The sequence below is a fragment of the Lagopus muta genome, chromosome 9, assembly GCF_023343835.1.
Source record: "Lagopus muta isolate bLagMut1 chromosome 9, bLagMut1 primary, whole genome shotgun sequence".
Lineage (NCBI taxonomy): Eukaryota > Metazoa > Chordata > Aves > Galliformes > Phasianidae > Lagopus > Lagopus muta.
Genome location: NC_064441.1, coordinates 3035992 through 3061865, shown reverse-complemented (window position 1 = coordinate 3061865; position 25874 = coordinate 3035992). Strand labels below are relative to the sequence as shown.

At 39.4% G+C, this 25874-nt stretch overlaps 1 protein-coding gene across 4 annotated transcripts in view; it reads left to right on the top strand.

Annotated features, from left to right (window-relative positions):
• The first annotated feature begins 6073 nt into the window (after nt 1–6073).
• Nucleotides 6074–25874, top strand: part of BCHE (butyrylcholinesterase) — a 49751-nt gene continuing 29950 nt past the window's right edge. Inside the window, exons 1-2 of one of the 4 annotated variants that reach the window (XM_048955415.1) lie at nt 6074–6199; nt 6380–6492. The gene's annotated coding sequence lies outside the window, so the exon portion shown is untranslated. Of the gene's footprint in view, nt 6200–6379; nt 6493–24489; nt 24630–25874 lie in introns of those variants that run through there. The other 3 variants (XM_048955416.1, XM_048955417.1, XM_048955414.1) reach the window with 3 other exon arrangements.

Below are 25874 nucleotides of genomic sequence, written 5' to 3'. Positions count from 1 at the left end.
CAACCAAGATTAGATAAGAGCAGATATTTGATACCTGGTCATTACAGAGATATGAAGACACCTATCTCATGAAATTTCCAACAAAGATAAGGAATCAAAATAACGCTATCTTCTGTCCTATTGTTCTCCCCTTCTATCTAGATCAGTGGGGTAATCTCTCTGATCTCTCTGTTCTGCACATCTTCATTTTTTTTTTTTTTTATTTTATTTTTTGCCATGCATCCATTAGGGGGAAATCTTTCTTACAAAAGTTGAAGGAAAAAAGGGAAAGAGATAGAGAAAGAAGGAACGAAAGGAGGAAAGAAAGAGGGATGGAAGGAAGAAAAGGAAAGAAAGAATGAATGAATGAATGCAGGACATCATCTACATGCTATTTTGGACCAAACTTTCTCAACACAATGAAAGCATCAGGTATCTGTGTCTGCAGTTTCATTCTGACTCTTGTGGGAAAAGATTAATGTACTGATGGTGCTGTCCAGAATTCATATATTTTTGATAGCATTTGAAACAAATTCAATGGGCTGGAGATGGGTTGGAAAGCAAGAAAAATGATGCATAATGTTATGAGTAAATCACATATCTAAATCCACCCACTGGGCTGAAATTGCAGTTGACTACAATACATTCAACAATTACTGTTGCTTAAAATCCAGGCAGTAATCTGAACGTTTTTCTGTAAGTGTAACATTTACTTTTATACCGAGTACTGATCTGGAGTTGTGTTGCCTACCTTAAAAACTATAATGAGTTTCCACTGTACCCAGTTTTCCCTGTCTCTTCTGAGCATAACAGGGTGATAGACATGTTTGTCAGTATTTTCTAAGGCAAGAAAATAGCAATAATGAAAACTGTCATTTTTCCTACTACAACAAATTCAAGGTTTCATAACATCAGTTCACAATAAAAAATAGATCTAGTACCCAAGCGTTAAAGCAAATAAGAACATGTTACATTGCTTTCAAAATTCTTCTCCCTATAAGCTATTGCCAATTAAAACTCAATATACTTGTTAATTTCAGAAACGAGATAAAATTGTTTCAAGATGCGTTTTTGTGCACATACACATTTCTTCTCTTAAAAACTGGGTTTTAATTATTCCAAGTTTTATCACAATTTAGAGGTAAGATTGAGAGTCAGCTCTGTACGTCTTTGTAAATACCTTTTTTGGGACACAGCATCTGTTGCTGAAGCAATGCAGGTAATTTTTTTTCATCCACTGCAAGGCTTAATTTGTTTTCATGTTTCAAATCTCTCACACTATTTAAAATATCAGATGATCACATTGTTCATCTTGCAGCTAACAACTGGCCTTTCCACCCTTTGAGAGTGCAAAACTTCATTTATATTCTTGCAAACAACAATTAATCTCTCCCAAACTTCTCAAAGATACTTCTGTAAAAGTCATGCTGCTCACTGTGCTCTCATACACCGAGTATCTAAAAAAAAAAAAAAAAAAAAAGTAATAGGACCTTAGGACCTGACAATCTGATCATTAACACTTAATAGCTTTAAAATGTATTTGCCTTCCTACAGAGAATGTAAAAGTCTGTTCCGTAATGAACAACAAAGGAAGTGTAATGAAGGGACAAAAAAGGAAGGAGTTTTCAGAGACAGTTGGTATCTACTTTAGAGATCTACTCGATTCAATGTCTAATTGCTAATTCAGCATCTAATTGCTCAGCATCACATTATGCGCTTGTCTGCAAGACAGGCAGTCAGTTCAAATGGCTTTCACAAGGGCTTCTTAATGGCCCAGCTCCCTTCCTCGCCTTCTCACTAAGTGTAATTATTACTGATGCCATCTGGAATATTGAACAGAGACGAGCAGCCTTCTACCACCTGCAAAACGTTCAGCTGCTCTCTGAACAGTCCCAGGACCTTCTCTCAGCTGCTGACACTGCTCTGGTGGGGAGACAGCGAGGCCAGCATGCCAAATGCATCAGCTCCTTATTACCTGCCCAAGCCCATCTGAGCCAGAGCAGCCATTTAGTCCCTCTCTGGCATGATGTGGAAACTCCATCACCTCCATGACATGGTGCATGACCCACTGCTGCTCTTGAATGAAAGTTTAATCAGTACTATTTTCTCTCCATGATTGTGGGCAGAACATTATGTCCTCGTGAAAAATTGCAGTGTAAGATCCAGCTTCGCACTGGTCAGCCAATTTATATTATAAATTAGTTATGCTAAAACACTTTAAAACTTTAGGACAGCTCAGAGGGTTCTGGGTCTGTTTCAAGGAGAGTTATGCAACCCTCTACAAGCATAAAGCATTTTCAAGGTATGCACTATATCTTCCAAACATTAGAGAGCGTTTAAAAGTAGCACAAGCTATAAGAGCTGCAGGTAAAGTGAGGCAAAAAAAAAAAAACACGTTACAACTTGCTGAGCATCTGTATGTGTAGACATATCTGCTAGTCTCTGTGTAGCAATTTATGCTACAGCAGCCACAGCATAGAAACTGCTTTTGTATCCAATTTAAAAACATGAATGTTCCATCCTTACCCTAGAGCTTAAAGACAATTTACAGAAGTAGGGCACTATGAAGTATTGCTCCAATAAACTCTTGTTTTACTTCCCTTTTATAGCAAAAATTAGGGGAACACTGCAACAGCTGTCAAGTCTTAAAATATGCTTGCAATAAAATAAAAGCCATTGGGCTTCTTTAATTTCAGTGGTTTTCTTCATTATTCAAAGGCCTCTTTAAATCTTTCATAGATTTTTATTTTTTTGTACAACAGCACATAATCACCAAATAATCAAAATCTCTTGCTCGTGGAAGAAGGCATTTAATTTCTTCAAAAACTTATATATCAGTTCCCTTGAATTGATAGAAGTTTGAATATAAAGCATAATTTTGGTAAAAGTCCCCTACAATGAAGGAAGAAACAACTTATATGTTCAGTCGTTTCATCTGAAGCTCATTCTGGTGATTGGGAATTTGCTATTGGCTCAGACATGACTGATACGTTCTGGTTCATAGAAAGCTAACATCTCTTTAATCACAAGAAAACCAATTTGTAATGAGCACAGATCCAGAACACAATGAGTTAATGCAACCAAAACCAACCATTTCATGACTGTTGCCAGTGAATTAAGAGGAGCAACTAGATTTTCAATGATATGCAAATATTTTATTTTCCTTCTCTAGATTTAAAACAAACAAACAAAAAATCCCAGAATTAAAGTGTTCTGCATAAAGAACAACTTTTTGATGTGCTTGCTTGAAGCAGTTGAAGGAATTAGCTTCAGACAGAGAGAGAGAAATGAGGTAGCACTTGAAAAATAGATGGATTTTAGTAAAACATTTGACAATGTCTCATGAAATCCTAATTGAAAAATTAATTTTGGTCAGCTTTGCTGGAGACAACTGAATGTGGATTGAATACTGGCCAAATGGCAAATCTAAAAAGTTATGATAAAAAAACCCGTGTAACAAGGGGGTTGGAAATATCCAGTGGGGTAATACACCCTTTGGTAATGTGGGCTCAGTTTCTGTCTTTGATAGCAATCTAGAAAAAAGGTGTAAATAGGATCTTAATGAAATATGTTGTTATTTTCATTCTAGAGTCAATAAAGACAGTGAAATTAAAAGGAACTGATTAGGAACATGGATGGAATTTGGCCAAATAAAAAGATTCAGCAAAGGAATTAAAAAGGTTCTGCTGAAAAAGAAAAAAAATTACAAGTAAAGTGAATGCACTGCACAGGGTGAGAGATGTTTGATGTATATATCAGGAAATGCAGCATATTAAACTGCTGAATAATAGAAGAGATGGAAGTGGTACAGTTTAGGGCTCTTAAAAATCAGATTGAATGCCAGCTACAGAAATGCACGATGTAATTATTCTTCTTTATTTCTTACATTGCTATGATATATCAGACCTAAAAAAAGACCAGTATCTTCTTCCAGAAGTTTCCTGTGCAAGTTGCATGTGTTTTAAAGCCTAGATCAGGAAATGCAGAAATAGCATTGGTTAAATTGCTCTTAAAAATGAATACTCATTGTATCTTTTGATCACATAATTGTCTCTTTACTTTCACCACACTCTGCTTAAGATTACAGTCTTTTATAAATCCAGTACTTATATCAATATCTTAACAGTTTGTTGCCCAATTTAGAAGCTAATAAGGCTACAAGTTGGTAGGAAATAGGAATATTACTAGAAATAGCCCAAAGATTTGGTAGCAGAGTAATTTTTTTTTTAACCCCAATTTGTCTTAGGTTACTCTATCTTCTGTTAGAAAAATAATCTCCACGTGTGCTTTGTCTTCCCTGATCATATTCTTTTCTCAGTTCTTCAGTTTCTAAGGTTAGTGATAACACTGAAAATCATTAGCAGATGCAGGGCTTTTGCATAAGCCAAATCATTCACTTAGCAAAAAGGACAACTCAAAAACATTAAGCAAAGAAAATGTGGAGAGCTCTTTTTACTCCACACCACATTTTGTGGTAGAACAGTAGCTATTTGTACTCAGCAGCTTCTGCCATTTTCCACCCTCTGTATTTTGGTCCTAATACTAAGGAAGTTTTTTTTTCTTTCATTATGAAAGAGGCAAATAAAAAAATAAAATAAAATAAAAAAAAAACAACACAGATAAATATCTGTAACTTTAAGAAATGCAAATTCTTTCTTGGTGTAAATGATCACGAGTTCAATAATTTCAAACTCAGTATGGCATTCTACACCAGTGGAGGATCAATACCATGTCATATCTCAGTATTTGTTAATGTATAGAACTTCACTCCGCTTATATTCCTTCTTATGTTGAACAGCAGATTTAGGAAACGTTAATGCACAGTTTGTAGACTTTAGACATCACTATGGTTGGCCATAAAATGCAATGAAAACTGGTTTTTAGTCACTTCTGACAGGAAGCCGTCTTAATTTGATGAAATCACTACCAAAAAATCAGAATAAAACAAATGGTGGATTAAAAAAAAAATACTAGTGAAGGATTGCCTGGAGTAAATGTAAATAAAATTGTAATATAGGCAAGCCTGGTTTGTACATTGGCAGAGTTATGTACCTAAGCCTAGAAGAGCAGTTTATCATTCACTGCAGTCTCTGTGCTTGTAGTTTATCCTCAGGTAAATTCACATATTGCCTGAAATTAAACAGATTAAGGACTAATCTAATCAATCAACTCAAAATGGGAGGGGAAAAAAAATATCAACACCAAACTGTGAAAAGTTCTGACGCTCTTCAAAACGGAAACTCTGTATTTCTGCACACTTGTTTTACGCTTTTAAAGGGATGATGTTTTATTCCTTGCCAGATTTGTTCTTCTATTCGGAAAACATTTATTCTGGTTCTTGTAACACAGTGAATTTGGGATTAATGTAGCTGGTTGGGTTGGAAAAAAACAACCTTGACTGTAACAGCCATCGTTTTATCAAACCAGAAATATCCTGAGTAAAAATGTAACGTGAACTAGGTTGACAGTTCTTGGAAATTAAGTTAGTTAATGATTACTATACAAACAGGTCAAGAATCAAAACTGCCACTGAAGTCTTATGGTATGTGGCTAAATTACGTTTACAATTTACAATATAGATAGGCAGAGCTATCTTAATGTGTATGGAATAACGAATCTAATTCCCGTAGGTGAAATGCCGTGGTCTCAGTGAGTTGTTTTCAAAGGGTAATAATCAGAATGAGCAACACAAGTAGTCTGTTTCAGTGAAGTAATGCATGGTTGACATCAGCAAAGTGCTCCTTAGGTGCAACGATGTTTAAAGTTATGTAAAGCAAACTGTATGTTCTTACATTCTGTACAACTAAACAGAAATACCATCTCAAGAATCCCAGCCTGCTTTCTTCATGAGTTTGTCATTCTAAGAACCATTTCTCTGCTCAAGAACAAAGGGTAGCAATGAAGACCAAGCAGCACAGCATTACAATTAGAAAACAAGTTGGGAGGAGCTGAAAGACCCACATTGATCTGTGCACCCCTATCTTTGAGAAGTCTTACAATCATCATTCCTCCTGCCGTCTGTTAATTGTTAACCGAATTAGCTAACATAAGGCTGGTGTGACTGTGCCTGCTTCTACTGCAAACATACCTTTGTAGTTTGCAATGAATGATGATTATGTTTTGCTCAGTGGATTCTTGAGCATTATAGCAACCTGCTCTTTCACTGGTATGAGTGTGTGAGCCTGCCTTCGTATCAGCAGCTAAAATCTCACTGTGAGAGGTAAAGATTTTGGCAAAGTGGGAAATGCACAGATGGGTGATCAAAGTCAAGCAACGGTGTGTTTCCTTAAGGTGTTTGCCAAAGTGTTATTAATTAAGTACATTATTTACATTTAAAAAGTTGCTTATCTTGTGAGTTATGTGAAGTTCCTGGCTCCTGAACCATCTGCTTATCTGACAGCAGGCCAGGTGAAGCAGCACTTGTGGATATAAGGAGCTTGGCTACTTAGCAACCCCTGATCGGTCTTCTGTGAAAAAAGAAAGGAGCAGCAAGGGAGGAAGTCAGCTCTGGAGGTTGGTCTTTTCTGCTTCTCTTTAAAGTTAAGAAATAATGAAGTGGGAGAGGTGGAAGTTTGATCAGACAGGGAGGTTCGAGTAAAGGAAGAAGTACATGCCACTCCCTCCACCCTTATTTCTTTGCCAATTGGTCAGAAACATCATCATAGGTCTGATGTTGCAGTGGGCAGACTGGGAAGCTGTGCCAGTGGGGGTTTGGTCCTCACCTCAGAGCATGGGAGCTCACTGCAGCCCCTCCCACAGTGACCCCATGCATAGGTCCAGACCAGCTGAAGTGTTCGTGAGATGGCACCAATCCTGCAAATGCACTGCTTTGTGAAATCAACTGCCATACACCTAAAGTCAGGAAGAGCTGCACATACCTTGTCCTATGCTTCAAGCTCTTCAAAGGCAATGGGCAAAAGATTTTAAGTTGGAAACTGGGAATCTTCTACTGTAGGAAGAGCTAAGTAACAGCCAATAGCTTAAAGTGGTACTTTTGTGGTCCTTTCCACGTATTCTTCAACAGTGGAAATGCAAAATGTTCTCAAGGAGAATGAAGAGGCTGTTAATTGCATGGCATTACCTCACCTGAGTAGTTTTGCAGTATTTCTGAATACAGCTGATTATGGACAACCAAAGAAAGGATGCATAGATACCTCCATGTCACATTGAGGGTACACTGCATGACTTTGTGATGCATACAGGTATGTGGAAAGAAAGATGCCTTTCTAAAGTAGCTCGAGCCCAGATTTGGTCATCCCCCTCGGAATGGGCCTGGTGTAGAAGGGAGGGAGACATTTCCTAAATTTATCACAGCCCAAGAAATAAAGATCAACCTTAAAACTGTACTGGAGTATTGGAGTGAGAATTAGTGTTAGAACGAGTAAACCAAATGAGAGGAAAACTATTCACTAGTATGGAATGAAAACATATGTACTCCTTTCTCTTTAAGGTGCTAGTGGGATATCAAGGCAGAATTAAAGTGTTTTTGGTGTCAGTTGCTTACATCTCTCAGTTCCCACTGGAAATTTTCCAATCATCAAAAATCCAGCCATAAGAAATGCGCTTTCACCGCAGTTTGCAGCTATTTCTCTCTGATAATGCTGTCAGGCAACCTTTGTGCAGCATAAGAAGCAGAGCAAACACTCCTCAGCTGATTTCTTGCCATTCTTATGTCGTATAACAGTTGGCAATAAGGCTGGGACTTCAAATGTGTTTTTCTTTGTGCTACAGTCATGCCATGAGATAGCAAACCCCATAACCTGAAGTTTACCAAGATAGGGCCTTTGCAGGTTGCTGTGCTGGGAAAGCTCCTCCAGTGATGGCAGGCTGCTCAGAGCTCATCCTTAGCCACAGCTCATCCAGACGCTACCAATACCCCAAAGCTCTCACAAATTACAGTGATTAATGTAACGTAATGTAATGCCTGATACTTCACAGCTTGAAGCTGACTTCCAAGGAGTGCCTGTTCCTTCTTCTTCACCACTCATGAGCTCTGCTCTCACCTTTTCCCTTCTCCCCTCACTTTTCTCCCAGATGACTCTGATTTTTGGGTACACTCCTCCAAAAAGAAACAAGAAAAGATGGGCTTCAGGTTTAGCTGTGGCAAGGTGAGGTTAATCACCAATTAATGCAATGCTGAGGTCAGTGCCGTAGGTAATGAGGCTGATTAACACTCAGGATCCTGCAGCACTGCTTAGGTTTATCTTTGCTTTTTTCCTTCTGGGATTAATCTCATTTTATACATTTGGTCAGCCAGCATTTGGATCTCAGGTACATTAGATTGGTCTGTCAGACAGCTCCAGGCTCCTTGGGCTCCCCATCTTTTAAATCTTTGCATAAACACCTCTTCAGTTGTATAGTAACAAGTGCTTTTAAACTAGCATACTTGTAGTGAGAAAAAGCAGCAAATCTCTACATATCTATGAATTCTAAGAAACAGTATTTCTGGGCTTTTTTTTTTTTTTTTTTTTTTTTTTCTTCCCCTCTGTGTGCTTGTTTTTCCCTGGCAGAAGTTGGACTGCAGTTTCATTTCTGTGTTGTTCAAGTGACTGACTTCTCCCCTGAAAATCCTTTCAGTCATTGTGGAATTAAACAGAAGAGATTTCTGAACAGAAAAAAAGCACAGAAAAGCGTCTCCAAACCAAAGAAGTTTGCTCGCTATCAAGCAGAGGGGATATTTGGTACAACACTGCAGTGGGACAGAGATCAGGTGTGTGGCATGAGAGTTTGGATGTCAGTTTCTCCTGCCTCATTTCCATATAAAGATGGGGCATAGCAGACTGTTTGGTGATGGAGCTGTAATGCAAATATAGCACAAATTAGATTTTGGTGCTGCAGGTCCAATCCAGGTAATTCCAGCCCTGCTTGGCAACACCTGTCCTACTTTTATTTCTTTTGCTCCCTGTTCCTGGAGTTCCTCCCATGCAAGAAACAACCTCTTATTTCTCTCACCAGAGTCATAAAACTGCAAAGAGTTATAAAAGAGCTGCAAAGTTAGATGTTAGGAGGAAATTCTTTATTCAGAGAGTGGTGAGGCCCTGGCACAGGCTGTCCAGAGATCTGTGGGCGCCCCATCCCTGGAGGTACTCAAGACCAGGTTGGATGGGCAACTGTGGGTTGGGTGGCAATCCTCCCTACAGTGGGTGGGTGGAACTGGATGGATAAGGGCCCTTAACCTTTAGGAAGGAATAGCCCTCCCAGCTCAAGCCGTTCTGGGATGAAAATAGATGGGGCTGCTCAGTCCAGAGGAAAGACCAGTCATCAGGGGCCCCGTGCAAAAGAAAAGGAAGGAGGAATGACTTTGAGCAGTGCAGTGGCCCTATGTTTCCCTGTAATGACTTTTCAAGAAGTTGGGGGTGGATTTTGTGTTTTGTTTGTGTGTGTGTTTTGGTCATTTTATGTGTTTGTGATTTCTTTGTAGTTTCTATGAATAGTTTGGATTTTTTTCCATTGGTAACATCTTGGTCCATTGCTCTAGATATGTTGCTCTCCATCAGCCTGGCTTCATTGAAGCTAGGTGTAGTTTTAGAATGGTGATAGACTGTAGCTGAAATTAAACCCATACTTTTTCTTTCAAGACTGTTATTCTGCAATGCCAGAAACACTGTGGAGTCGCTTTCTTGTCAAATAAGAATATAATAACACTGCAATACACAGCTGACTGTTGCTGATGGCTTTGAGAGCTGCAATACTAAGTTATGATACTGAGCAGCCAAGGAAACGTGGTAGAGAAGTTAGAAAGCAAAACTTACATCTCAGAGAACTTGCCAATATTTCTGCGTCTGCGTTCATCTCAAACTATTCTGTGAGTTTATTTTGTTTTGTAATGTCAAATCAAAACAAGTCATGCATTCAAGGACAAACAGTAACATTCAGTAGCTCTAGCTAGTTTAGCATAGGTTTGATGGAATAGTTGGACAGAAAGAGGGCATGTAATATGAAAGACTGATGTACTTTCCAGTAATACTGCATACATTAATGAATTTTCTTTGTCAAGAAAGATGCTGTTCAGTAGGGTCATAGTAGATAATTGTAGTGGAAATGCTAAGTAGTGATTAAACACCTGGCAGGAAGGCAGGGCCAACACAGAGGAGCTTAGGTGTATGCAGTGCAATGCACCTGAGTGACCAGAAGGGCTGGAGCTAGTATCCACTCCTTCCCAGACCTCATTTAAGGGTTGGCAGTGGAAGCAAGGGTATCCTTCTGGAGATCCCTGCTACCTGAGGCCTTCCAAAGGTAAGCAGCTTGTTTCCTTTGTTTGTGCTCACAGCTGTTGCATTTGAGCAAATCCCTACTTGCTGCAGCCTGGGACCATGCTGCTCTGCTATCATTGCTCCATTCTCCATTGTGTTACAACAATCCTTGTTCGGGTGATGAGGATAAAGTAAATGCTTACTATCTCCCCAAAAACAGATAGGTTAAATTAGGTTGGCTTACCTAGAAAAAATAATGTGTCTTAAGCAGGTGTTTGTCTCTTTTAAGAGACATTATTATAATAATTTTTATTAATAATTATTATTATAAATAAATATCCAGGAGTTGAAAGAGTAATATAGGAGGAAATTATAACGCATGTAAGTAAACTTATAAATGTACGTATATATAGTCTGGAATTGGAAGCAAAAGTTCTAATGACAAATGACTGAGATTGTCAGATGTTTCCATTAGAATCAGAATGGGCAAGAAATAACAAGATTACACTTATTCAGATAATTAGTGAAATAATATGTAATGTTTTCTGATAAATTCAGATGCCTGGACATGGTGAGCAGGAAGTCTTGAGGATTCTAAGGATTTCAAACAAACGCGTTCAGGAGGAAAATAAAATAAATAAATGGGCAAAAGATATCAGCCTGCTCCAGCAAACGTGTGCTTTTGTGTTATTGTGGTTAGTAGGCCTTGTAGCTTGACTAAACAGTGTTATTAACAGATGAGTAACACTGAAGAATCTAAGGCAATGGTGTTGCCAAATTTCTAACAAAATAAACCATTGTCTTCAGTATTGCCTTCATCAGTTTATTTATATTTTTATTATAAATAGAAAGTAAAAGGAGATACTGAAAAATATAGCTTTTTTTGTCAACGTAGATATGATGAAAATTTTAGACATGCCAATCAATACCAATTAAGATCATGGATATCATCTGAATTTCTGTCTAGGTGGAAATCAAATATTGACTTCCACTGTTCCTCTGTGGGAAATGTCAAGGCTTCACAACTGGTATCTCACATTGTGAATTAAAGGCAAATGCTATATGCTTTGAATGTGCTCTGCACAACTTGAAGTAAAATGCAATGATTTACTCTGTTCTCAAAAGAGCAAATGTTCTGTGTAAGCTGGGAAACCTTCCAATCGCATTTTTGGAACAAGAAGATATTTCTAGGAGGCCTACAGCATAAGGTACATGAAAATATTACATATTCATATTAATCAATACACATTGGCATAAGAGAATTGATTTTTTTATATCATTGCTTCATCAACTGACAACAGAACTGAAATGTTCAACATTTTCTGCCAGTTCCTTCTTCCATGATGCCTAAATATGAAATGCATCATAAAGCCAACTATTTTTGCAGAACTGAAGTTAACCAATTTATATTGTATATTGTAAGTATTCCTTGTTTTTAGTCTGTTGATCTTGATAGATGTGCCTCAGATAATTGAGTCAGTGTTCTCTAGTTGGTGTGACCATATCAGTTCTTCAGCTTTTGAGATGCTGTAGAGTTGAAAGGCCCGTGTTGCTTTGGCTGGTCAGAAATGAAGCAGTATTGGGAGTAAAACTGCTTTCAAATGTGTAAAACACATTTTAAAGCTCCTGTTGTCTAGAAGACATTCCTGCTATGTTACTACTGAATGTTTTCCTTGTTTTCTATTGTGTGGGTGAAAATTCAAAATTGAGGAAACGTGAAACAGCAGCAAATTTTGTATTGGATTTATCCTCTTAATAGCAGCCACCTGCAACATGCTAGCTATTTCTGGCTGCTTTTGAGGAATAAGCAAACATTTTTATTGAGTTGTTTAGGTTTCTGTTTTGGGAGTGAAGCAGCCATCACTGAATTAATATCTGTGGTTATTGGTTCATGAGTCTTCATCTACCATTTTTCCTAATTGGTTATATTTACTGGAAAATGAACTGTATCCCATTTGTTTGCAGATTGAAAGTCTGCCTAAATCTGTAGCATGACTCTAATCTCTCAGAGTTTATTTGCAGTTTAAAGGTGATTGTTGTGGCTTCTTTTCCATGCTAGATACCATTCATTAGATGAAGTAGCCATGCATTGTCCTCAGCTGCAGCATGGACTGCATTTTTTTCAGTATAAAAGGGAAAAATACAAGCTGTATCTCCTTTACACTGCTTCAGACTCGCTGAATGGTTTAAAAGAAAATTGTCTTTGTTCTAATTTATGAGCAATCAAAAATAACACTGAATCTTGCATTGGGACATCTCTACCAAAGAGCAACCACATTGAGATTAAGCTTTGTCTTTGTGTGTTGTGATAGACTTGCAGGTGCTATTACCATCAGTTAAAGCAGACAGGCTCATAGGCATGATGTAAAGCAAGCAAATACAAGCACTTATTGCCGTAGAGGAACTCAGAAGATTTGCTGAGTAGGCTGATACCACTTTTTACATTACTCCTGGGATTGAAACTGGCAAAAATCGGTCCCAGCAGCAAGCTTTGGGGCACTCGATATTAACCTCTCTGCATGTCAAGAATTAGCACTTCTTTCTTCTCCTTTGTCTTCTCTATCTCACGAGCGGTTTTTAATCCATGGCAGGAATTTACTTTTTACTCTCTAGTTATCAAATTTCCATAGTTGGCTGTGGCCATGGGTTGTGTCATAAGCTGCCTAGAAGTACCACTGAGTGATCTCCTTTGGTCTTTTTATTCTCTATTAACTTTTTCTTTTTATCAGCTTTATATGGCAAGACAGTTAACCTTTCAAATCATTGGGGATTTTTACCTGCTACTTAATTTTCTGAATATTCTGTAGTTTTATATTGATGTTTATCAGTCCATCTAAAATACTGACGTCAGTGAAGTAGTAGTTCCTTCTCAGGTAACTTAGGAAATTTGATAACCTCTACAGTTGTCCAGCTGTACAACATCTGCCCTTTCTGAGCATCAGTACATCAGTATACATCCACATCAATACCAAATGGATGGAGAGAAGCAGGCTATAGCATTGTTGCTGTGATTACAGCAGAAATTGTGTTGGATTTGTTGGAGAAGTTTTAGAAGAGAAAGCAACCTCATCATCTGCAAATAACTTGTGATCCAAAAGCCAAGACGGTACCAATTCTGAACTGAAAGATGGAGTTGTATCATGTGTGAGAGCAATGCCTGCCCTGTTGTGCTACTACCATTCACTGAGTATGAAAGAAGAGGTGGTGGTGTTGCATAGGAAACACCGATACAGCCTCTTTCACATCATCAGTAGCTACACAGCTTCTTAGATTAGCTGTGGGGGAGGGGAAACAACAGCATATTTATGTGGGATGTTCTTTTCTATTGTACCCACTACTGCTAGTTTTTGAAATAACTTTGAGACACAGAAAAGGTCCGTGGATGTAGGGGGGGAGTGCAATACTGGAAGTAAGCCACAGCGATGAACATGAAGGGGTGGTTTGTTGGAAGCTGCACTGAGCATAACATCAATTCGCAGCTCAGCTTTGCAGTGTTTGCATCCTAAGCCTGTGCAGATGGGTTATTTATTTTCATACCTGAATTTCATGGCCAGCAAACACTGCCAGTGGTTTACAAAGCGAACCGAAGTCCTATGAAAAAAAGCTGAGCTGTAAAATCAAGAGGAAAATGAGTCTGAGGGATGAGTTTATTTCTGGTTTTTGAGGATTTGAGGGTCTTTCCAGGCAAATAACAGCTGTTGGGTGAGCGCAGCAGCAGAGCTCTGTGGTGATGCACAGTGCTTAAGGGCAACAGCACAACCTGGTGGTTTATGGTTATCCTGATTCATCAGATCAGGCATCTGCGTAGGAAAATCCAGGACTTTCCCTTCCCTGGAAGCCACCTTGGTGTCTGTTCAGAATTGAAACTGTTTCTCATTAGTTCATTTGTAAGATGCTGTTTTACCTGAGGTTATCAGAATAAATAAGCAGGACGAGACTGCAAGAGGATATACAAAAGGATAAATGAATAGGTCTCTTCCTGTCCAACTTCTATGAATCTGAAACTGCAAGGCACAGTTCTGGCCAGCTACTTTGTGTGATTTTTGTGCTGGATGTGCCTAAATTTTTGTTCCAAGATAATAGCTGGATGCTTATTGCTAGAAAGAATAAGTTTGCAATATGCACTCTGCAAAACAGTGTGACAAAAATAGTGCATGTGCAGGAAAAATAAAAGTTTGGCTTATTGGCTTTTTCTGCTACAATGGAATTAAAATAAATGATATGTTAACATAATTGGAATATTCAAACACAATAATGCATATCATCTTTCCTTTATATATCCAGGATGTGTGACGTTGGTCAGGTGGTTCCTCTTGATGCTGCAGTGAAATGGGATGGGTAGCAAAGGTGCTCAGACAGAATTTGCGAGTATTGTTGGTTCCATTACCTATTTTGCTTGATTTTGAAGAGCAGGCTGTGTTGTGTCAGGAGTGGAACTGGCACTGGTGTAGTTGTTGAACAGAATTCCTGAATCTAGAAAGGCAGCACCAGTCCAATGCTGGGGCTGAACCTGAGAGCAGATTCTTCTTTGGGCACTTGATAGAAAAAAATCCTTTTATTTTATTTTATTGTTATTTATTTATTTATTTATTTAGTTTCCTAAGAGAGGCTTACTGAGGCATCGAAAAGCTGAAATGCTTTTGGCCAAGAAGTAATGTTATTTTTTTGTGCAATGAGGATTCCTACAGGGTGGTCAGCACTAATAAGTGCTTGTGTTTCTCATTACTCTGTCTTTGTACTGGAGTTCTGAATACAGCTGAGTTATAGTCTTGGTCTGAGTAAGAGCTCTAGTCTGTATGGTAGTATGCTTAATGCAATTAAGCTTGCTTGCATTTGAGTTCATATTTAAGTTTTATTTATTTTAGTGCAATTAAAAGTACATGAAATGTGAAGTGTGCTGGAATTTATGAAAATACTTATTGTTCTGTTTTAACATTTACCTCTACAATAAAGGATGCATAAGAGAGGGTCTGTGTTACTTTCGTAGAGCCACTTGTGTAGCAATTTCATAGTATGAATCCAGTGTGCTGCCGTATGTGTCCACCACATTTTGTTCTTATTGCTCCAAAATTGGTATCAAATGACTTATGTCAGCTTAAATTTGGAGGGCAACTACATAAGCACAAACTTTGGCTGATTTACATGTCTGTGATGATTGTAAAAGTGTTTGCTTCCTAAATTGAAGCAATGCAGGCAGTCTGCCAAGAAAATGAGCTATAATATTTTCTGTTACATTTTTGAAGAGCGGGTTGTAACACTTAGTCACTAACCTGAGGATAGATGGGTGCTTAAATTCAGATTGTTTCACATGCAGTGGTTCTGCAGAGTCTCAGGTTTGGGATTTCAAGTTTTTTTTCCTTTGAGGGAAATAGAATCACAGAATCATAGAATGGCCCAGGTTGGAAAAGACCTCAAGGATCATGAATCTCGAACCACCCTGCCACATGCAGGGCCACCAACCTCCACAGTTAATGCTAGTCCAGCTGCCCAGGGCTCCATCCAACCTGGCCATGAACACCTCCAGGGATGGAGCACTCATAACTTCTCTGGGCAGCTGTTCCAGCACCTCACCACTCTCTCTGTAAAGAACTTCCCCCTGACATCCAAACTAAATCTTCCCTCCCTCAACTTAAAAATCATTTCTCCTTGTCCTGCTACTAAATAGCATTATGTGTGTTGGGCTACTAATTGTACAGGGCACTGTTGCAGATGTGGGTAACACCTGTTGGCATCATACCCCTATGGAGTTGTCAGTGTGGTGTATCCATACCCATGACTCAGTGATTCAGGAGCACCTAAAGCATGCATTGTCAGGATGCAGTGCATCCCATTGAAAGTCATTAATAGCTACACTCTGTGCAATGACATGATGCAATGTAACAGCTGGCCCACAGAGAAACTCGAGGGATCCTGTCCAAGTCAGATATGCTGATAGCTGTGGCATGTACTGGCACACTGTGTGGGGATGTTGCCAATGTCCTGCCCACCAGTGGCACTGCAGTAATGCCAGGCATACAGAATGGAGTGCTCACAGCCCATACTGACATTCTCTCCTGTGTGTCTTGCCAAAGATTTATATTAAATGAGTGAAGGTGAGCCCTGATCAGGCCTGTTTCACGTGCCTTTGAGGCACTGTGGGGACAACAGGAGCTGGCAGTCAGAACTTGAGTTCCAAATACGAGCCACTTGTCCTCAGTCTATCTCTTGTGGGTGCTGCTATTGAGATGCCACCTCCTGCCAAAAGCTCCTGACTTCATTCTCCTATGAAGAAAGGTTGAGCGAACTGGGCTTGTTTAACTTGGAGAAGAAAAGGCTCCAAGGAGACCTCATTGTGGCCTTCCAGTACTTGAGTTGAGCGTATCAACAGGAAGGGGAATGGCTGCTTGTGAGGGTGGATAGTGATAGGACAAGGGGGAATGGTTTTAAACTGAGACAGGGGAGGTTTAGGTTAGATATTGGAAGGAAGTTTTTCCCACAGAGGCTGGTGAACAGGCTTTGGAACAACTGGAACAGGTTGCCCCATCCCTGGAGGCATTCAAGGCCAGGCTGGATGTGGCTCTGGGCAGTCTGGTCTGGTGGTTGGTGACCCTGCACATAGCAGGGGGTTGGAACAAGATGATCTTTGAGGTCCTTTTCAACCCAGGCCATTCTATGATTTGTTTTTCACTGACCCTATCTCAGGGAAACACCTCTCTTTTTCAGTGGATGGGAAAGTGCTTCCTATAAATACTTCACAAAACTTTGTTGCCTTACCTGTAGATTTAGGCTGTGTATACTAACAAATGATAGTCTGTGCATGCCTCATCTTTCTGCTTCCACCAGATGCCACTTTAATTAGATCTAAAGCTTTTTTTTTTTTCACTTGGACCCCTCTCACCTGATGTTTACTTATCCCACTACAATCACAATCAAAATTACACCCACAATGTGAAAGCCTAGCACTGCTTTCTGACAGAAGGATTTGTTCTGTATACATTAACAATAAAATTCCCCATAGTTAATTCAGAGAGGCCAGGCTAAAGGTCTGCATCTTGCACAATTTTTGACAACATTGAGAACAGCTGACTTAAAAATGGGGATATGAATAAAAGGAGGAGAAGAGACAAGGCAGCAAAGGAGAGTTAGCAAATTGCCCTTCACTTTTCATGTGGTTAAATCCTAATCATCAACAAATGCCCTTTCATTGGAGAGGACAGCTCATGTTTGATTTAAGGACAAGAGTGCTTAATCAGGAAACACCACAGGCTTCTGCATTTCTTTGTGCGACATGCCGAATGTTGGGTTGTTTTCATCAGCTGCTGACAGGATATTTTGCATGAACATGAAAGTTAAAATCACTCAAGTGCTTTCACTGAGCAACTCTCAGCCACTGTGCTTTGTTGCTCTAGTGTCTCTGGGAAATGTACTGATGTTCTATTAAAGTGTGTCCCTGCAGGATAGGTAATGCTTGAGGCGCTGAAAGGCAAAGCTTGTTAAACCTGAGCAGTGGTGATGCCTGCCTGCAGGTTGTGGTTTTTGTTTTTGTTCAACAAGTGGGTTGCTGCTTTGGCAAAAATGCGGGCTTGTGGTTTGGTGCCACAGTACTCCATCTGTGCCTTGTGAATCTTCTTCCAGACCAAATCCTCACTACAACCTTTATTATGATTAATTACTGTGCACAGAGATTCCCAGCTGTGGTTGTAACTGCAACAACAGGCTCTGGCAGCTCCTGGGCAGACTGCTCTAAGGGCTGTCCTTCCTCATGGGACATCCACCAGCTGAGTAGCCCTTGAGGAGCTGGCAGGGAATTCTTTTGATCATTGCTTTTTGGTGAACTTTTAGAAAATGCAGCCTTTGAATTCCAAGGGAGGATTTCTATTTACTGTGGAAAAATGGAGATGTTTCTTTCATTCAAGATTGCCCTCAAAAATATATTTGAGTTTCACTAATATATTGAATATCTCTCTAAAACTGAAGTCTTTAAACAAAACCGTGAGGGATGATGTTTTAATGCCCTGTGTGTCTTGATGCAATTCAGCCTTCCTTATGATTTGAGCGCATCTTTTAATTCCCTGGTATTTCTGGTCTGGTAAGGAAAACAGAAAGTCCTTTAGGTTGCAGGCTCTCTCTGTGCGGTTTGTACTGAACCTGCCTTCAGGCAGAAACGAGAGAATGAGCAGAGCATCATAATGTTCCTGTTGCTGCTCAATGTCTCTGAGCTGAGTCTGCCTGCAGTGCCGCGTTCTGCCTGTGTGTGCTGAGCTCTTCTTTTCCTCATCAACCTGCTCCAGCCCGAGCTGAGGGAAATTACATGTACAGATTGGTTCTGATGTTGAAATCCTACTGCGTGATACATAGGAATGGTCTGTGGAAAGTCAGTGTTGTTCTGGCTTTGTTAGTGCAAGCAAACATGAGAGAGGGTAAAGAGAAGTTTATCAGTTCATCCATCAGGAAACTGGCACAGAGTAATCATGAATGGAATATACGTAAGGAACTAATGAAGTTGGCTAATGAATGAGTAGCTCATGCAAAGTATTGTTTTGTAATAGTTGAATGTGATCAGTGTTTCAAGAACTCTGTTGGATTCAAAATTCTCCTGCAAGCATGTATTCAGCATCACATAGTATTGCATTTAAGTTAATGTTGCCTACTTAACATATAGACATATAGCAGAAGCTGTGGGAGTGTGCTGTACTTTGCCACGATGCCACCTGCTCTGATGACTGTTTTTCAAGCAGATGGTACAGTGATGAATTACCCAATATTCACAAATCGTAGCATCTTCCTGAAAAATTTGCACAGATGTTTATAATGAGTTTCATGATTACACAGCACTTGCACATCCACAGAGCAAAGGGGCCTTCTGTTCAAAAGTCACTCAGCCTGAGAATTTTGCTTTTTTGACAGGACTATAGCAGCACTCAGCAGTGCCTGAGTTCCCATACGTGTAATAATCTTTGGGCATGGCCCTATGGCAAGAAGTCAGTGTGCCTAAGCGCTTTGGGCCATGGGGTAACAAAATAAGTGCAACCTCTTCTAGGGTCATCTGTTTTTCATGGGGTTGTATTTCTTTCACGAATCACGTAGGCAAAGAGATCAAATCCTCTGTGAATTACAGAAAGTAAGGGAAAAATAACTGGAATATTTCAGAGTTTTGATCTAGGTGATTGTAGCAAGGAAAAATATAACGTGGGCTAATGCCAGCGACCATCAGCAACACCTTCCTCCTCCTTGAGCAGAATTATTGGATAGGTGTAGCCTGACTGCTAATGACATGGGCTGCAGAAATCTCCTCTCCGATGCGCTTTGGACACATGGAGAGCAGCAACTGGGCATTGGTGAATCTGAAGTTTTACCTTGCCTAAACTATTTCTACTGTAATCTGTAGCTGTAATACATCCAGGTGCCGTGAGCCACTTATTGGAAAGTGGACAAGGGCACACTGAACTTGTTTCCATTGTAATTTCCCACCACGGGTCCCACTGGGTCCTGGTGTGAGCCTCAATTCTTTCAATGTGTTGGATGAAATTGAATCTGAAATCAGCAATGACTTAAGCTAAGCCTTTGAACAGCTCTATGGCTTTTTCATTAGAGAAACACATCTTTGACACCAAAACTGAAAGATGGAAAATTGTATTAGTGATGAGGTCTAAAACAAAGTGTGAGGATTGGGAATTGGGAAGTTTTCACCTTCCCTATTCAAGATTAGATTGAAACTTTCTAGATATTCACAGATAAAGGATGGGTTGTTACTGACTAAACTTCTTACCATCCGTGGTAGGCAATTTTGGTTTTTCAGAACTGCCCAGGTATTGCTTGGGCATTTCTGCTTTTGGTGCATCGGATAGCTAATGACTTTAGCTGACAAATATATTATCACAAGACAACAAATGAGAAGTTTTTGTGTGTGTCAGATTACCTTATTAAGCTCATACAAGATTTCAGCTCTTTGCTGATGCTTCAGCCTGGCCTGTTTACTTGCATACTAAACATTGAGTCTATAATACTGTCATGCAAGACATGTTGTGCACACATTAATCATTCTTTACTTTCTTTATTGAATCTAATCCTTATATGAGACAAAATAATGGGTTATGTAAGAGTACCATAGGAGATTAAGAGTAAATGAACATTCGAAAGAAATAATAACAGTAATGCCTCTGTTTTTCAACTGGATGTATTTCCTCATTGGCTCAGATTTCTCCAAGAGTTTTATAAAAATGCAGGCCATAATTGTGCTAATAAAGAGGAAATTATACCAACCTATAATTAGAGTAATAAGAAGAAAGCTGAAGTAGATTATAATTGAACCAATAAGAGGAAAATATAATCATGTTTAATGGCTTATATGGATGTTATTGTCTTCTGTATATTTAATAAATTGGCATCCATTTTCATGATATGTACCCAAGACATCTTTCCTGATGTTATCAAATTTCCTTTCAGATCAGTTGGCTCTCATGACTGTTTGTTAATAGAAATGTTGTTGGGAATTTCTGCTGGTCACAAACATCTGAGGTTGCCTGGGCAGAGCAGACCTATTCTGTGTTTGTTGTCACAGTCCACAAAGGCTCATCAAGGGTTAGGGTGATGGCATTTCAGAACGTTAGAAATCAGTAGAATAGCAGTTGTCTCTGCAAATGAATTGTATAGGAGATCAATATGTGGGAGGTCCTAATCTCCCCAGCAAAAGCTTTTTGTTGAGACAGTCCCCTGCTGCTCACAGAAGCCCTGCTGTAATGCTTAGATTTCAATCACTTATCACGGATGTCCCAAGCTCTGCTTCATTACTCTTTTGGTTCTGGCAAACACCTATTCCCCCAGCTCTAGTGTGTGTTGCCGTGTTGTTGGCTTACCCATCTTCACCCTGTAAGCTCCTCTGGAATTAGGCTTCTTCAGATAACCAGCATAAAGGCAGAACTTCACGTGGGTTTGGAGACAGCTGCAATCACCCCTAGTAACACGCAACCTCAGCAGGCTTCTTCAGTGTGTCAGTGTTTCACATCAACATATACACAGAGTTGTGCAGCACCTAATTAGGTGATGTTCCATCTCAGAGTCATTGTGTATGGACAACTACTGTGCAGAGAATAAACTCAATTTAAAAACAAAGGTTTATGTCTTCATATGCGCAGTCATGTAATGTGAATAGAAGCTTTAAAGCTTGAGCAGTAGTGAATCCTTGCTGCCACTGAGCACCTGTCTTCTGTTTTTTCACCTGAAGGTTTCATAGCTTTCGGCTTCTGTCTTTTCCCCCTTGAGTTTTTGAGCTGCTAACTGTTCAAATCTGCAGTTTCACCTTTCTTATCTTGTGCAGTTTGAGTTTGTTTTCTTCACAGCTTTTTCTGAGGCCGTAGCAGTTTTCTCAGAAGTGCAAGCCAAGGTCACCCAGCTGCTCTGTAGGAAAACCCAGCTTGGGACTGGAGATAGCTGAGGCCCCAAGGGAGCTTACCAAAGCTGGAATTTAAATAAAAAACTCCTCTCTTTTTTTCATCTACGATAGGCATAAATTTTCTTTTGATTTTCTTCTTAGCAATTAAGAAAACAAGAATGTTTCCTACTTCATGTACTATCACGCACTTCACATGTGATTGCCTTTACTTTGAAGTGATATTTGCAAAGCTTTTCAGCCCAGCTATTCCCATGGGAGCCCAGGTGCTCTTTCTGAGGCTGCAGGTGGCTCAGAAGGGTCAAATCCAGAGAAGGGAACCAAGGGGACCCTTCTCATCTGAACAGACCTTGAAAGCCCAGAGGTCATCCTGGGAGAGAGGTGTGCTTTCCATTGGGAGTATCTGAAATAAATCTCTGTCCAAATGGGATCTCTCCTGCCAAAATTCCTGCATCAGTGGGAGATCTGTATCATAGGTACGTGTTGAGTTCTTATATTCGATAGAGATTTTGTTGAGAACCTTGCCTTAAATAAAGGTTTAAATGACCTCAAAATATAGTCTGATGGATAGATAGGTAGTTTGATAGATGTAGACATTTGAAATTACTGGTGTATATCTATATTTTTATGTGTGTGTTTTTATTATATATATATATATATATATATATATATATATATAAAAATATATATCTCTTTATATATAGAACACTGTCCATTTATCTATCTTTCTCTTTCTCTCTCTCTCTATATATATTTGGTTGTGTGCTTCTTTTTATTTCATTCTCCCAAAGGAAAACTGAGGGAAATGTCCAAAGAATTACCAAAGGTGTTAAGTGTATTTAATCTCTAATTCTCAGTCAGGTATTTTTAGTAAGCTCGGTAATAACTAAAATAAGTGTTTCCTCTCACTCTCACGGTGGTGGAACTTTAATTTATATGTTAATTTTTCTAATTAGAGGAGAAATCATAAAAGAGGGCTTACTTTTCTTAAGTATGGTCTAACACTGGACTAAAGTAGAGTAGTCAAGAATTATAATGATGTGCACAGTCTGTCTTGGTTGATGGCAGCCGGGTAATGCCAAGGTGGAAATGACAGCATTTCCTACTGCCCCAAAACCAGCCTGAATACTCGCTTGCCATGAGGTCACCTTCTCAGGGGTGTATTTTAGTCTCCTGCTGCTGTTCTGCCACTGAGAATACAACTGTTTGTCTTAAGCACTAGAAATAACTCATTCAAGTGTTCTCTTGTACGATTTGGGGCTTTTGATTCATTCTTCTGTGTGTCACCTGGCAGTGTTCCTGAAAGAGGTATTAGAGAAAGTCAGTGCATGTCAGAGAACATGTGGAACTGCCTTAATTCAGATGGCAAAACATATTGCTTCATTCAGGAAACTGCCCTTAAAATATTTTAATCACCTGGGGTTGCCTCTGAAATTGGCTCCAAATTAATCCTGGTTTGTTATTTATGTAACTGTGACCAAGATCCTGGCTAAGAGTTCTGAATTTCAAGCTAGCAATTGTATTGGATGCTTCCACGCTAAAAATTTGGAGGTTTATAATCTGGGATGTATTCTCTCCCACAAACATGTCCCTGCAATTTACCTATCAGATATGTGATCCTGAAAGTAGACCATAAAGCTATCAGAATAAACCATGTGACAGTGCCTTCTTGAGCTTTCCTGTATTAAAACACTATTTCATGTGCTAGCTTTAAAAAAAAAAAATAATAAAAAATAAAAAAAGTCATTTACAGTCTCCATGTCAAGGTCTATAAACTTCATACATTTTATTTCTGCTTTATTTCTGTTCTACGCATTGCCAAATATTGCTTTTGTGTAATTGAAACAGAGCTGTAGTTTGATTATTAAGCAGAGGGGAAGTAAGTGTTTTGAGCTCTAACTGGAAGCAAACCTTGAAAAGTGGAAAAGTGGGTATTTTTATTTTAGAGAGACATTAGAGAGTACATCTGCTCAGGAGCCCCAACACCAAGGGATGATTTCATGTGTTAGCTCAGGGGCGTGAGTTTGATAAGACATTTTGTGAAGGTGGTTTTATACAGTTTATCTCCTCCGTTCCTCTTCTCTGTCCTGCCTTCTTCAGTAGTTCAAAACATCTGCAATTGACATAATCTCTCAGGAATCAACTCCATGCCGTCAGGCAGCACCACAGGTCCTGCTCCCAGCTGGGGACGGAGCAAGTCACAAGCACCACAGGTCCCTGCCACCTGGCCTGGTCTGTGCAGCAGCCCTGACAGCTCTGGCACTTACACTGGCTTGGCACCCCCAGCCACGCATTCTGACGGAAACAATACTTAACAGACCCAGGTGAAAGGAGGGCATCACATTGAGTAAGCAGAGGGATGATTTCTAATTTTAACCCTAAGAGGAGACTGAAGGCACTGTGTGATGCCATCTGGGTGCAGTTCTTCACCATGAAGCCAGGACAAGGCAGAGCAAATTTCAGCTGTAGCCCTCAGATGGCCGTGAGTCAAGTAATGCCAGTGATGCTTGCCAGCTGTTGACATGTCTGCACAGCAGACACTCCTCTTTTATCTGCCAACAGTTGCCTTATAACCAAAAATAGTGACTTATGCTACAGCGAAAACAAAAACTTGAAGTACTTTCACATTGTGTTAACATTGAGCTGTACAACAGCAAAAAAAAATATTGAGAGGCATGGGCAGCATTCTATGCACGATGAAGGAAAGAAAGGCAGGGTTTGACTGTATTCATAAATCTGTTGATCTTCCCGGATTATCAAAGCGTTGCTCTGTGCTAAAAATCAAATCATTGCCTCTTCCCTTTCCTATAGAAGTGGATGGCTCATTTTTCCCCAAAAGGAGTTTCCCTTTGTAGCGTTTCTCCAGCGGTACCATGTGCCTTGGAGCAGATGTCGGCTAACAGGGAATGCTGCCTGCAGATCAAGTTGCTGCTGCCAACTCTCGCGAGCTTTGTGTCAGAAACAGTTGATTATAATGTCAGTACTGTCCAATTTACGGGCTTAGAGCAGCAGCTGCACACTGCGTTTTCCCTGAAGTATTCAAAGACCCCGAACCTTTAAAACTTTGTAGTTCTTGTAATAGAAGTGAGGTAAGTGATTCTCTGTTTCCACGTCTCTGTCTGCCAGGGGTAATTTACGGTTCCGCTTGATTTGCACGGGAATTGTGATCTTTTAAAACGCTCTGCTCTGCCCATTTGTTGCTCTCTTGGGAAAACTCGCTTTGCTCTGCAAATGGAACGAGTAAGCAGGCGCGTGGATCAGACCTCGGTATTATTTAAGGGATCCTGGGCTGAGTAAATTAAAATGTGCCAGAAATCACTTATTAATTCAGCCATCTTTTCTATTTCAATAGTGACTTTATTATTTTATGTAGTTTTTTTTGTTTGGTTGGTTTTTTTTTTTTTTTTTTTTTTTTTTTTTTTTGTGGCTGGGTAAAGATTTGCAGGGAGAAGAAACAATTATTGAAATAAATGTTATTCCACTGTGGAATAAGAATGTAAAAGCATGTTCTGTTTAACTTTAGCTGGAGAAAACTACCACAAAACTGGCTTTTTAGTGTATGCAAATGCATTATATGATATATCTCTTCTCGGCTGAGGTTGATGAGCTGAAGCACTCTGCTGCTATTTTACTTAAGTAGTAATAAGTGATATTTGTTTTTCCCCATGTAACGTTTCTCAGTGTAAATTCAACTTTACTTTGGGTTTGTTTCAATGCAGCGTAAGAAACCTTACTAAGTGTAATATTAGTCATACACTGAAGGTGTCATAATAAGCTGCCCTTGTTACTTTTGTCGGTATAGAGAAACATGAGAGCAGGCAAACTCTTTCATTCAGCAGTACGAAACTCCTGCATTTTTTAATCTTGATCTGCTTCATACTTTTCCTTTTCTACCTATGCTATTGCAGAGATCATTGGGATGGTGGTGCAGAACTGAATCTTTAATTCTTTTCTCATCTAAAATTCCTGCCTTTGGGATCGAAAGTTACACTTACGTGTTTTGCAGTGCTACTACAGTGTTATATTCCTGTCCCATTCTTTTTTTTTAATTTACTGGAGAGGGCAGAAGGGAGTTAACTTTAATTACAATGTAGACATTAAAAGCCTTGGGACCTTTAACATCTCTATTTTTTCTTATTGCCATTTGTTTTCTTGGTAATGACACTGAAACCTTTTACTATTTCCAGTTTGCTGCTGTCTCTCAGTCTTGGGGTCAATGCATTAGAAATAAATATGTGATGAGGAGAAAGTGTCAATGAACTGGTAGGCTTAATTACTTTTCCCACCTTACAGTGCTCTGTAGTTGATGCACACTTTCTACTATTACTGAGTTG